At 38.0% G+C, this 13,673-nt stretch overlaps 1 pseudogene; it reads left to right on the forward strand.

Annotated features, from left to right (window-relative positions):
• The first annotated feature begins 2,898 nt into the window (after nucleotides 1–2,898).
• On the forward strand, nucleotides 2,899–3,736 carry LOC114048184 (annotated as a pseudogene).
• The last annotated feature ends 9,937 nt before the right edge of the window (nucleotides 3,737–13,673 follow it).

The raw sequence follows: 13,673 nt of genomic DNA on the forward strand, positions 1-13,673 counted from the left end.
TCTCAGTTCCTTACAATTAGGTTTCCCACCCACCCACCTCCCACTCCCCACAGAACTGAAACTCTTCTCTCAAGATTACCGATGATTTAAAATCCTGTGGTCTTTTTTCAGTCCTTATTCTGTTTGAGTTCTCTTCAGCTTTTGGCACTATCAATCATCTTTTTCTCCTACATACATTGTTCTTCCTTGACTTACACAACTGGTCCCTTTCTTTTTTATCCTACTTCTTTCTTTAATCTTACCTGCCTCACCATTCTTGTTCAATCTCCTTTGCTGGATCCTCATCCTCTTCCTCTCAGTAAGTGTGGCTTATCCTTCAGGCTCTGTCATGGATCTTCTTCTTTTTTCCCTATACCTCCTCTTCTTTGGTCATCTCATCAGGTCCCATGAGTTAGATTATTATTTCTATTCAATTGACTCCCAAAATAACACATCTAGACCTAATCTTCCAGAAGTGCAGTCCTTTGTTAACTACCTACTAGACATCTCCACCTGGATATTCCATAGGTATCTTAAAATAAACGTGTATAAAACAGAACTCGTGTTTATCTCTCAAAACCATTCCTCCACCAAACTTTCCTATCTCTATGGTGGGCATCAACATCCTCCAAATCACCTAGGTCCTAACTTTGAAGTCATCCCCACCAACTCCTCTCTCTCCCTCAACCCTCATATGCAGTTATCTTACTATGTCAACCCCCACCCCCAAAAAGTGCTCAAAAATCTTCAGTGGTTTTCTATTGCCTTTAGGATAAAATACAAAATCCCTAACTTGTCATTTAAAGCCTGTCCCAATATGGCTCCCAGTTGTCTTCCAGTCTTAATTATATTGTTCCATTGATTATTTCCCATCTATTTTGTATATAACTTTGTTTGTCTATAGTTATTTGCCTATGACTGTCTCTTCCATTTGATTGTGAACTCCTCAAGGGCAGGGACTGTCTTACATTTTTTAAGTCCCAGTGCTTGGGCATTGCCTGGCACATAGCAGGTGCTTAACAAATGTTTATTTACTAACTGATTTTCTATTATTCCCCTTCATACATATGATACTCCAGTCAAATTGGCCTTCCAGCTGTTCTCTGCAGGAAACATTTCATCCAATAGTCTCCCATGTCTGAAATGTGTTCTGTTTTTATATCTGCCTCTTAGAATCTGGTGCTCCAAAGCACTGCTTCAAAGCACAGCTCATGTGCTGCTAATTACATGACACTTCTCTACATTCTCTAGTTGTTAGTGCCCTCTTTGTCTTCAAATATTTTTTATTGCTTTGTATATGTAGTGAGGATCTCTTTGGTCTCACTATCCCAGAGCCAGGCTGCTATATCTCCTCAGGGTTCTAGTAGTACTCCTGAAGGGTTTGGAATGCTCACTCTTCCACCATTTATGTTTCCTTCACTCTTTGGTGCCAGTAATTGGCACCAAAGTTCCATTTTACTAGCTGACATAGTTGTTTTTGTTTTTTTTATTTTTGGTCCATGTTGTGATGACCTTTAACTTCCAGACAGAGGAGTTTGTATTTTATCCTAGAGTTAATTCAGAAACTATTGGCATTTATTGAGTGGAGGGATGACATGGCCAAACCAAACTTTAGGAAAATTACTTTGTGGTTGTGTAGATTAGAGTGGAGAGAATGTTGAGGGAGAGAGACCAATGAAGGAGGGACTGCAATAGTCCATGGTGGAGGTAATGAGGACCTCAACCAGGGTGCTAACTCTGTAGATGGAGAGAAAGGGATATATGTGAGAGATGTTATAGATAGAAATGAAAAACTGATTTGGCAATTGATTGAACTGTGGGGTGAGTGACAGGGAGGAGTAGAGGATGACTTCAAAGTTGTGAGTCTGGGCAACCAGAAGGCTAGTGGTGCCCTGGACAGTAATAGGGGGATTCAGGAAAGGGGTGGGGTCGGGAGAAAGATAATGAGTTCTGTTCCAGAGATGCTGAATTTGACATGCTTACAGGTTTTTAAAAAATGGAACTTGATTTCAAATTCTGTAAAATCCTGCCCAGATAAAGTTTTTGTAACAATGAAATACTGAATAGCTCATATTGATTTATCCTTTGGTATTCACTTAGTGTATATTTTATTATACTTACCTTACAGTGAGGTATATGGTATGTTCAAGAAAGACTACCACCTCTGGTATGATGATTTGTGGAGCCCTTTTCAGGATTGCTCATCTACCTTTACTGGGGTCTAGGTAGCTCAGTGGATAGGTGTCACGCTTTGAGTCAGGAAGATTCATCTTCCCGAGTTCAAATCTGGCCTCAACCACTTACTAGTTGTGTGAGCCTGGGCAAGTCACTTAACTGTGCTTGCCTCAGTGTCCTCATCTGTCAAATGAGCTGGAGAAGGAAATGGTAAACCATTCCAGTATCTTTGCCAAGAAAACCCCAAACGGGGTCATGAAGAGTCGGACATGACTGAAAATGGCTGAACAATAGTATCCACCTTCGGTGTTCACCTGACACTCAACTCTCATCTATGGCTCTAAGAAACTGTACATGCACAGCAGCCACACCTTACTGTCTTGGCAGACAGGCTAAACTAAGTTGAGGGTAATTAACAGGCTTCAAAACTGTTGGTGAGTTAGGGAAGGTTTACCCCAAGCAGTAAAGACTTCCCATGGTGGAATGGATGGATAAGAATAATTTGTGAGGAGAGATGGCACATGCAGCTCTCAGATGCACCCCCCTCTCCCAGTCCAGCAAAACTGGGGCTGCTGCTGAGGCTTGACTCTATGGCGAGGACAAGGTGGAACATCATGATGACCACATTGGCACCAGTGGAGGAACAAAAATAAAGGGTAAGAAAACTTATTTTATAAAAATGTCTCTTCAATCAAGTGTAATATTTTGGTGCTTGTTGGCGTCTAAACCCTTAGTGTTCTCACTATGCCAGCAGCAACTGTAGACCACAGCCAAAGAATTTGTGAAGTGTGGGCTTGCAACCTGGATGACAGGATGAAGAAAATTTGTCAAGTTACTTGGAAGTATAATTATGTTGCCATGGGCACCAAGTTTCCAGGTGTGGTTGCAAGACCCATAAGAGAATTCAGAAATAAGGCTGACTATCACTATCAACTATTGAGATGTAATGCAGACTTGCTAAGGATAATTCAGCTTGAATTGACATTTATGAATAAGCAAGCTGAACACCCTCCAGGAATCTCAACATGGCAGCTGAAGTTTAATTTAACAGAGGACATGTATGCCCAGGACTCCATAGAGCTCCAACACCCTTGGGAATCCAGTTTAAAAAGCATGAGGAAGAAGAGATTGAGACACATTATCTTGCAGAACTTCTCATGATATTGGGTGTCATGCTGTGTGAAGGAGTCAAGTGGTTTTCATTTCATAGCACTTATGACTTTAACTATTTAATCAAAATCCTGACCATCCGTGCCTTGACTGAAGAAGAGCTGGGCTTCTCTGAGATCCTTTGATTATTCTTTTCAGTAAGCTGTGATGTCAAGTACCTCATGAAGAGCTGCAAAAACCTCAAGGGTGGCCTGCAGGAAGTGACTGAGCCACTGGAGTTGGAGTAGAGAGGACCACAGCACCAGGTAGGATAAAGAAGGGAATAGCCTTTTTCAAAATGAGAGAAACATTCTTTGAAGATCACATCAGTGATGCCAAGTATTGTGGGTACTTGTCTGGTCTTGGTTCAGGCTCCAATTTGCAGAATAGTACAGGGAATCCATGTAAAGAGGAGGCCAGCAAGCAGTCATGACATGAAATGGATGGACAACAGGCCTTGGGGTTTGGAGCTACACATAGAATTGCATATGGGTTTTATCTCCAGTTAAATCCCTTGGACAGTAGGCAATAAGGCTTTTTCTTTTTTTTTTGTCTTGCCTTCTCAAACTGTACTAATTTTGACCATTCCTTCCACAAGGCCTGATAAGTAGAAAAATCTTCAGGTTAAATTTGGCTATATAATTAATCCATCAAGCATGTGTGTCCAAGGGAAAATCCATATCATACTCAGTCTTTTGGTAAACATGTCTAGTTGGTCTTAGTTTGTACCCCACACCCCTCCCCCATTCCCAGATTAACAAGCACTGACTACCTTTGCCTTTTTCATGTCCACCCCTCCCAGTATTTAAAAGTTTTAACTATTAAAGATTGTGGACCATCAATTTTGCACTTTAGAGAGTGACTCAAGTTTAGGTTTCTTTGCTATTAGCCTGAAAGTATTTTCCTGAAAGGAAAAGCATCCTTTTATTTTGGATCCATGAAACAGTCTATTTACTGTGCTGTGAATTGTTGACTGGGCAAAGCTCTCCTGAAAGGGAAAGAGGGGCTCCTGAAGAGTCAAGTGCCCTTCTTGCTATCCCTGGGGCTTTAGAACCCAGCTCACCAAGCCCAGTGGATTTTGGATAGGTCTCTGAATGGACTTTGGGAGTGAAGAAATGCTTCCTGGCAGCTTTCCGCCTGTGTGCTAGAGCTGCTGACACCCCCAAGGTGGGCTGTGCCTTTGCCTTGGTCCTCTTACGCTCTGCCCCAGGTGTCCCTCACCCCTTCTCCATGATAGAGTCATATTTACCAAACCCTTGTCTTAATGACTCCAGAAGTCAGTAAATCCAAAGAGAGCAAGTCACCTTAGGCATGTCTTATACCAAATTAAATTAGAAAAGATGAGATTATGCTTTTGTAGTTACTACAAAGACAAAAATGATTAAGAGATTTGTTGTAAAACAACAAAATGACAAGACAAGTTAGAGTGAATAAAGTCACCTAAGGAGTGCAATATTTGTTTATTTTGTGTGTATATCTCTGCAATATATTTTCTATATATTGACAGAATAACTGTGAAATACTTTCGTTTCTTTTTTATTTTTTATTTTTTTAGGCAATTGGGGTTACATGACTTGCCCAGGGTCACACAGCTACTAAGTGTCAAGTGCTTGGTCTGAGGCCAGATTTGAACTTAGGTCCTCCTGACTTCAGGGCTGGTGTTCTATCCCCTGCGCCACCTAGCTGCCCCATGTGAAATACTTTCTTAACCATGTAGACAGGAGCATGTGCAGGCCACAGCACGTGAAGGAAGACTTTGGTAATGAGTAACTAAATGCTACTGAGAAATGATGATGGACAGCAAGTATGTGTGTGTGTGTGTGTATTACCTGCACTTAATTCAAGTCTTATTAGCTGTTTGCCAAATTGGCTTGATCCCTTGTACTTTAACATTCTATTCTTACAGATGCTATAACTGGGTGGTCCTTCTTCAGAAAAGTTAATTGCAAAACAGAAGGTATTATTTGTTCTTAAAACTTTTGTAAATAAAGGATTTGAAAATGTTTTCTTAAAATAAAAAATAAACAATTTGTTCCAATGGCCATGAAGGTGGCTGAAGGTGGAATACTTAGAGCTTCATCAGACATCAAAGACACCAAAGTAATCCACTGCATCCTGGGCCATCGCCAGTCATCTAGACTTTTGTCTTGACACTGGATTCTGATGACTGGAAGGGACAGTGAAGTGTATGACTTTGTGTAACTCTGCCTCACAAATCCAATTTACTCACAAGTCAAGACACCACCCTGTGATGTCATTGGCCTTCTTCAAAAATGAAGGACCACAGGCAGTTAAATGGCACAGTCGATAGAACACCAGTCTTGGAATCAGGAGGACCTGAGTTCAAATCCGGCCTCAGACATATTACACTTACTAGCTGTGTGACCCTGGGCAAGTCACTTAACCCCAATTGCCTTGCCAAAAAAAAAAAAAGAGAGAAGGACCAACAACAATCTTACAACAACCCTATGGAGTAGGAGGTGTAGATATTGTTATCTACATTTTGCATAGAAGGAAATTCTAAGCTGTTAAGTAACTTCCTTATGGTTGCAGAGCTAGCTGGAATGCAAAACCAAGTCTTCAGAATAAGCTGGAGTTCTTGGTTTTCTTTTTTTTCTTTTAATTCACTATTACCTTGTTTTGACACAACAAGCACTCCCCAACAAACACCCAAACTCAAACACAATCCTTGAAAACAAAAGAGATTATTGATTATTAACAAAAAAAAAAGAGGGACCTACGCTTTAATGTTGGCAGTATGGTAGTAATACTGACCTTTGCGGTTCTTGGAGTTTTGTTGCCTCTCTATGTTAACTTCATTTGCAACAACAAAAGCCATTGTGTGCATTGGGCTTTTGGCTCTGTGTTTCCACTTTGCATCAAGTCTTTCCATGTTTCACTAAATTCTTCATTTTAATCATTCCTTACAGTGCAATAATATTTTATTATATTGACATACCATGGTTTGTTCAGGCATTCTTCAATTACCAAGTTCCTGTATTCTGCCATGAACATTCTTATGAACATTTTAAAAATTTTGTTTTTCACATCCATAACCTACTTGGAAGATAGTTCGAGAAGCATAATCTCTGGATCAAAATGTATGAAGACCTAAGAAGATATTTTCCCATATAATTCCATATTGTTTTCTAGAGTAATTGTACTAATTCATAACTCCACTAGGAGTGATTTGGCATGCTTATCTTCCCACAGTTTCTACAACAATGAGTTCTCATCTTTCAGTATCTTTCCTACCTTGATAGCTATAAAGGTGGTTTTAATTTTCATTTTTCTGATTGTTAATAATTTTATAATTTTTTTCGTATGATTATAAATATTTTATGCTTCTTTTTGTGAAAATTAGTTGTTCATATCCTTTGCCCATTTGTTTATTGTGGTATAGTGGCTACATGTGTGTGTTTCCTGAATAATTTGAATGTCAGGCTTTTATCAGAACTATCCAATACAAATATTTTTGCCATTCTCTATCTGTTCCGCTGATCCTATATGCATTGATTTCAGTCTCCAGCAGATAATCTACCCTCTCTTCCACTTCCCTAATGACTGCAGAGTCTATTAAATCCAGGTAAATGATTCTACCCAAAATATAGGCAGATAGAAGGAGGAATTTTCTGCTTCTGTATTTGGGAGGTGCAAATTGCTTATTCTCTTCAGGAATAGAAGTCTTTATCCTGTGTGACTTTAGCCAACTGAACAGAAAAATCAGCATTGTCAAATAGTAGTAGAAAGTATGCCAACCTATGCCCAGGTGCACAGAAACAGCTAGGAGACTTTCCTAGCTTCTCACCTTTTTCTAAGTGCTTCATTTTCACCCATAGGAGGAAAGTATTTCCAAACATTTCTATGTTGTTCACTGCCAAATGCCCACATCCCCACCACTGTTTATCAACAGAGAGATCGTGAGGTTGTCCAAGAGGAGGCAGGAAGGCCTGCTGTCCGAGAAGTGCTAAAAAAAAATCCCTTGGCTAGAGAAGAAACAAACAACCCATGCCTGACACATTTTGGGTTTCCCTATGACTGAGACTAAAGTATAAATACTCGGGCCACAAGCTTAAATACTCTCGAGGTCTAGGGTTTTCTAATATAAAGATGTTTTTTCCATCCATCACTATGTCATTCTCACAACACCACATTGTGAGTGCTTAATAAGTCATGATGGAAGAGAAAAAGAGGAGAGAAGAGGAGGGGAGGAAAGGGAAGGGGAGGAGGAGAGAGGAGAGGAAGAGGGAAGGAGTGAATAGAAGAGCAGAGGAGAGGAGAGGAAAGGGGAGGGGAGGGGAGGAGAGGAGGCAGGGAAGAGAGAGGAGGAGAGAAGAGGCGCTTCCTCAGAAATGAGGTACTAAGTATATGCAATATTGCATGTTGGTATGTGTGTATGCAAGCATGTGTATATATATACATATACATATACATATACATATATACATATATACATACATGTATTTAGTGAATCTATGGAAGCTCATGAGGTCCCTAAGGGAAATAGCATAAAGGAAGAAGAGAAGAGGAACCAGGACAGAGCCCTGTGGAACACCCTTGGTTAGGGGGCATAACCAGAATAAAGATCCAGCAGAGGAGATGAAGGAGTGGTTAGATGTGTAAGAAGATAACCCGGAAAGAACACTGTCCTGAAAAGCTAGAGAGAAGAGAGTAGCAAGGAGAGGAGGGTAATCAAAAGTGTCAGTGGCTGCACAAAGGTCAAGAAGGATGAGGACTGAAAATAGACCTTTGGATTTGGCAATTGAGAAATCACTGGTAACTTTAGAGAGAGCAGTTTTGGTAAAATGATGAGGTTGGAGGCACGTTGCAGAGAGTTAAGAAGAGAGTGAGAGGAGTGAATGTGGAGATGCATATTATAGAGGGCCTCTTCAAGTTTCACCATAAAAGGCAGAAGAGATATGAGATAATAGTGGATGGAATGAGTAAGTAAGGGTTTTTTGAGGATGGGGAAATGTGGGCATGTTTGTAGGCAGTGGGGAAGTAGCCAGCAGAAAAGGAAAAACTGAAGGTGATTGAGGGAGCAGGGATGAAAGAGGGAGCAGTCTGCTAGAGGATATGGGTATTCCTAAGCAAGTCAGTACTGTTATTTTTTAACAAGCAAAGCTATAGTTTGTCAAACATCTTTCATATATTTATTAATATAATATTGGGATTTTATCATTGCTATAATTAATATTTGTAGATGAGGATGTGTGTTGCCCATACAGGCTGTGTGAGTCTACATGGGTCTATGTGTAACTCACAAGGAGGCCTTAATAGATATTTCTAGAGACTTTTCTGCTGACTCCTCTCTTAGGGATACTTTGATTCCTGTCAGAAGGAGAAGCCAGAAATTGGTGCCTCAAGCCAGCCATTCTACTTCCATCAGAAAGGGAGAGCTAAGTTAGAGTTGTACCTATACAATCCCTAAATATTGAAAATCTAGAGGAAATAATTTTTAGGTTCAGGAGTACCTCAACATATATATTTGAGGTTCAACTCCTTTCCCAGAAAATGTCAGTTATGCAAACACTATATATAACAAATAGCAAATAAAGCTGATATTAGACAGAAATCAGAGAACTTACACAAATGAGAATATATCAGACAATACACAGAGTGAATGAACTCTCTCATTGGGAGTGAGATACTCAGCTCAACTAAAAGAGAACCAGATTTCATTCACTGAGAAATTCCCCAAAGTCTCCAGTATAATGAGCAGGGAATAGAGATAGGATTGAGATGTCAGCTCCTCTACATGTTGGCTACCTCCCAGAGTCTTTCTTTACTTTCAGGAACCTCTTCCTGAAAAGAATCTGAAATTGCAGATCTTCTCTCTCAAAGCTGAAAGCCAAAATACGATCTCTCTTCTTCCATGCTCTCACCAACTCTGACGCTCACATAGGTGTGGAGCAAAGTAATCAAACTCCACCAATGAGAAGAATCTTATACAAATGGGCTTTAGTCCCTGGTTATATATTATATACAAGAATGGATTGCTACTAGGGTCCAATTCTTTGAACATATGTAATAGACTCTATTGGTACCAACCCACATAGATACATGGGAGGTCTGTTTCTGATCATGCATAGTAAAGGAACCTTCTTCCCCTTCAGAGAGCATACACAAATAGTCTATTGCTATTTCCTGTCAATTCACTGAATGGTGAAGAAAAGTCTTTTAATTGGCTACTAGGTCAGAACTCAGTGAGCATAAAAAAAAACATGAGAAAATGAAATCATTCTTGTTCCTTTCTGCTGGCTATAAGGAATAAAGATGACTGAGTTCTAAGAGGTTGGTGGAAGGGTGCCCTTACTCTAATTGGTTAGCTGGTGAGTGACTATCTTCTTAGGCAAGCCTATGCCTGAGATGGAATCATATATTATATAAGTCTCTCTTTTAGAATAGGGTCTTCTGAGATCTCAAAAGTTTGGAGAGATAATACTAGTCAAGCATCTGAAGCCGGGAAGATGCTAACCCTGAGGAGGAACCTGCTTTAACCAGTCTGGTAATAAGTTTAAATGGCAGGCAAGACACTGTTGAGCCCCACAAGCAACAAATTAACTCAGCCATCAGCTCTGCCATAGCCAGAAGTGAACTTAGTGGTAGAAATATAGATAACAACCACTTCAAATTTGAATTAACTCTCCCCAGTGACTCACATGACAGAGGGGAGATTCCTCTCCAGTTTGGAGTGAATGTATTTTTACTTCTTTTCTTGTTATATCTTCTCAATAAATGTTCCTTTGTAAGAACTAATTGATATAATTTGTTTATCAATGGTATCAAAGAGATAGCAACTGGTTAAAAGATACTAAGAAGATACTAATTGGCACTGGCAGTACCACTGGCAATTGATATTAGGGAAGTAAACACTGATGATTGATATTGAGAGGAACACACTGGAATAAATGAATCAGTGAAGATAGCATTAGAAGAAGACATTGCCCCTAAAACCATGAGGAGGATAAGTAACTAGCCACACTGTGAGGACTCAAGTTTTCTATACGTGGGGGTTAGAAAAGAAAGTCTAAAGTCTCAGTACAACTATTATATCAAGGCACTCCATTGCCTACCAACACCTTAAACTGAAAAACAGCACTCCTTTTAAAAGTAGGCAAGTCAAATTGGGGGGAGGGGGAGAGTGAAGTGTTTCAGCTCTGTCCTCTGTGTCTAAGCAGCTCCCTCACACTTCAGAAGACCTGGTTCAACATAGTGATGACATAATTGGGTATACATTAGCATTTACAAAAAAATGACCATGTATCAGGACATTAAAACTTCACAAACAAATACAGAAAAGTGGAAATATTGAATATGCCTCCTTAATTGAAAAATATAATAGATACTATATTCAATAGTCTTTGAAGAAAGTATTAAAAGAAACTGAAAAATTTAATCCTAAAGAATTGGTGGATCAAAGAACAAATCATAGAAGCAATAGAAAATTTCATCAAAGAAAGTTACAAGACAATATACCACAACTCATCAGATACAGTTAATGCATTTCTTAGGAGAAATGTTGTATCTCTACCAGGGGTGGGGAACCTGCAGCCTTTGAGGCCACAAGTGACTGTCTCAGTGTTCAAATATGGCCCTTCAACTGAATCCAAACTTCACAAAACAAATCCCCTTAGTAAAAGAATTTGTTCTGGAAAACTTGGACTCAGTCAAAAGGCCATACCTAAGGATCTAGAAGGCCACAGTAGGCCTCTAAGCCACAGTTTTCCCATCCCTGCAACTCTTTCAACAACAAAAGATTTAAAAAAAAATTGGACACACAATTTTTGAAAAGAAATAGAAAAGCAACAAATCAAAACCTCAATTAAGCACCAAAATAGAAATTATGAAAATCAAAGATGTTAACAAAATTTAAATTTAATTAAGTTATGAATTTAATTAAGTATTTAATCAACACATTAATGAACTGGTTTGTATCCCTAAACACTTTCATCAACAAAACTAACAAGATAAATCAGTAATTTGCTGGTCTGGTTTTTAAAAAGAGATGAAAACCACATTGTAAGTTTCCTATTTCTCTCTTTCTCTTTTTTTGGGGGGCGGTGAGGCAATTGGGGTTAAGTGACTTACCCAGGGTCACACAGCTAGTAAGTGTCAAATGTCTGAGGGTGAATTTGAACTCAGGTCCTCCTGATTCCAAGGCTGGAGTTCTATCCACTGCGCCACCTAGCTGCCCCTCATAAGTTTCAAAAAGTTAAAAAGGATACCACAATTTAAGACTAAAAAAAAGAAAATATCAGAAACTATTTTACCCAATTAATTATGTGCCAACAAATAGATAACTTAGAAGAAATAAATGAATATTTACAAAAATATAAAATTCCCAGATCAAAAGAAGGAATAGATCATTTTTAAAAACCCAATCTCAGAAAGAGAAATTGAATAAGAAATAAATTAACACCTAATTAGAAGTTAATAATATTTTTAATAGGAATGTATATGTATAGCCTATATCAGATTGTGTGCCATCTTGGGGAAGGAGATGGGGAGGGAGGTGGAGGAAAATTTAAAACTCAAAAGCTTATGGAAGTGATTGTTGATAAATCAAAAAAATTAATAATAAAGAAGTTAATTCTATCACACATTCAAAAACAGTTAATTCTATAGCATATAAATTGTTTGTAAAAATTAGCAAGTAAGGAATTTCATGCACATATTTCTGATATCATGCATATATTTCTGGTATTTCTTGACACCTAAATCAGGGAGAAGCAAAGCAGAAAAAGAAAACTCGACCAAAATCCTAATGAACATTAATACAAAAATATTAAGTGGGACAGCTAGGTGGTGCAGTGGATAGAGCACTGGCCTTGGATTCAGAAGGACCTGAGTTCAAATCCGACCTCAGACACATAACACTTACTAGCTGTGTGACCCTGGGCAAGTCACTTAACCCCATTGCGTAGCCAAAAAAAACAAAACAAAACAAAAATACTAAGTAAAACACTAGTAACAAGACTCAATGACTTATTTAAAATATTATGTACAATGATTCAATTGGATTTATGGCAAAAATTCAGAGTTGATTCAATATAAAAGACTCTATAAATCCAATAGACCACATTAATAGCAAAAATAATAAAATCACATAATTATTAAATGCTGAAAAAACTTTTTGCAAAACCTAACACTTGTTTCTATTTTAAAAAACACACTAGGAAACATACAAATTAAGTAGCCTTTTGTTAGGATGGTAAGCAATATACACACATATATCTATTATGTAGGTATATAAAACAAAAATCCAAGAGTCCACATTGTTTATAACTAATAAAGCCTAGAAACCTTCTCATTAAGATTCGGGATAAAATGAGGATGTCCATTATTATCACTATTCTTTGATGAAGTTCTAGAAATGCCAGCTAGAACACTAAGAAAATGAAAATAAAAATGAAATGAAATTGAGAGAACATAAAAAAAGAACACAGAAATGTTCCTTTCAGGAAGAAATCTTCTGATAATTAAACGAAAATAATTGATTTAAGACAAAAAGAAAACACCCTACATACTTGAAAAAGACAAAATCTTAGGCAAAAATATCAAATCAAATTAAATTAAAAAGTTATCCATTCAATCTGACAGTAATTTTTTTAAAAAGGAGATTGTAGAAGAAAAGTAACTCTCTCTCCTCCTTCCCCTCAAGAAAAATGCCTTATCTGGGTTTCTCACAGCAGAGTAGGGCATCCTCAGATTTAACTGAGGATTAAAGAAAAGGATGTTCCACCATCTATCTACTTATCCAAAGGAAAGGGCTTTACTTCAGAAGCAGGAAATTTTCATGTCCATGGTGAAGGAAAAGGTCTCAAGAACGAACAACTTTGGTAAAAGAAAGGTCCTTAATTTTATTTGATCACCAAAGTAGGAGAGACCTAGAATTCTATTCCTGAGCTCTCAACAACAAAAATGAAGAAACAAAAATAAACAAATAAGCAAACAAACAAATAAATAGATAAGTGAATGAATGACGTACTTTTATGATGTCAGGGGTGAATGAGGCACAAACTTAGAGGATGAGAATAACTCAAAAATACCTATAATCAGAAACTCAAAGAAAAAATGTTTTGCCCACAAGGACAATTTGAATTATTCAAAGAAGAATACAAGTGCTTAAAAATATATTACAAAAGAAATGAGTTATTGTCAAGAGAGTTGGGGGGAAAATCAACAGCTTAACACAAGAGGTACAAAACCTTATACTAATAACAAACTTCCTAAACATTAGAATGGACCAAATGGAAATTAATAACAATAGGAGTAAAAAAAATTTTATTATAAGATCAAGAGAATGAGAAAATAGAAAGTGATAGATAGATAGATAGATAGATAGATAGATAGATAGATAGATAGAT

The sequence above is a fragment of the Vombatus ursinus genome, unplaced genomic scaffold, assembly GCF_900497805.2.
Source record: "Vombatus ursinus unplaced genomic scaffold, bare-nosed wombat genome assembly UNPS02014791.1, whole genome shotgun sequence".
NCBI lineage: Eukaryota > Metazoa > Chordata > Mammalia > Diprotodontia > Vombatidae > Vombatus > Vombatus ursinus.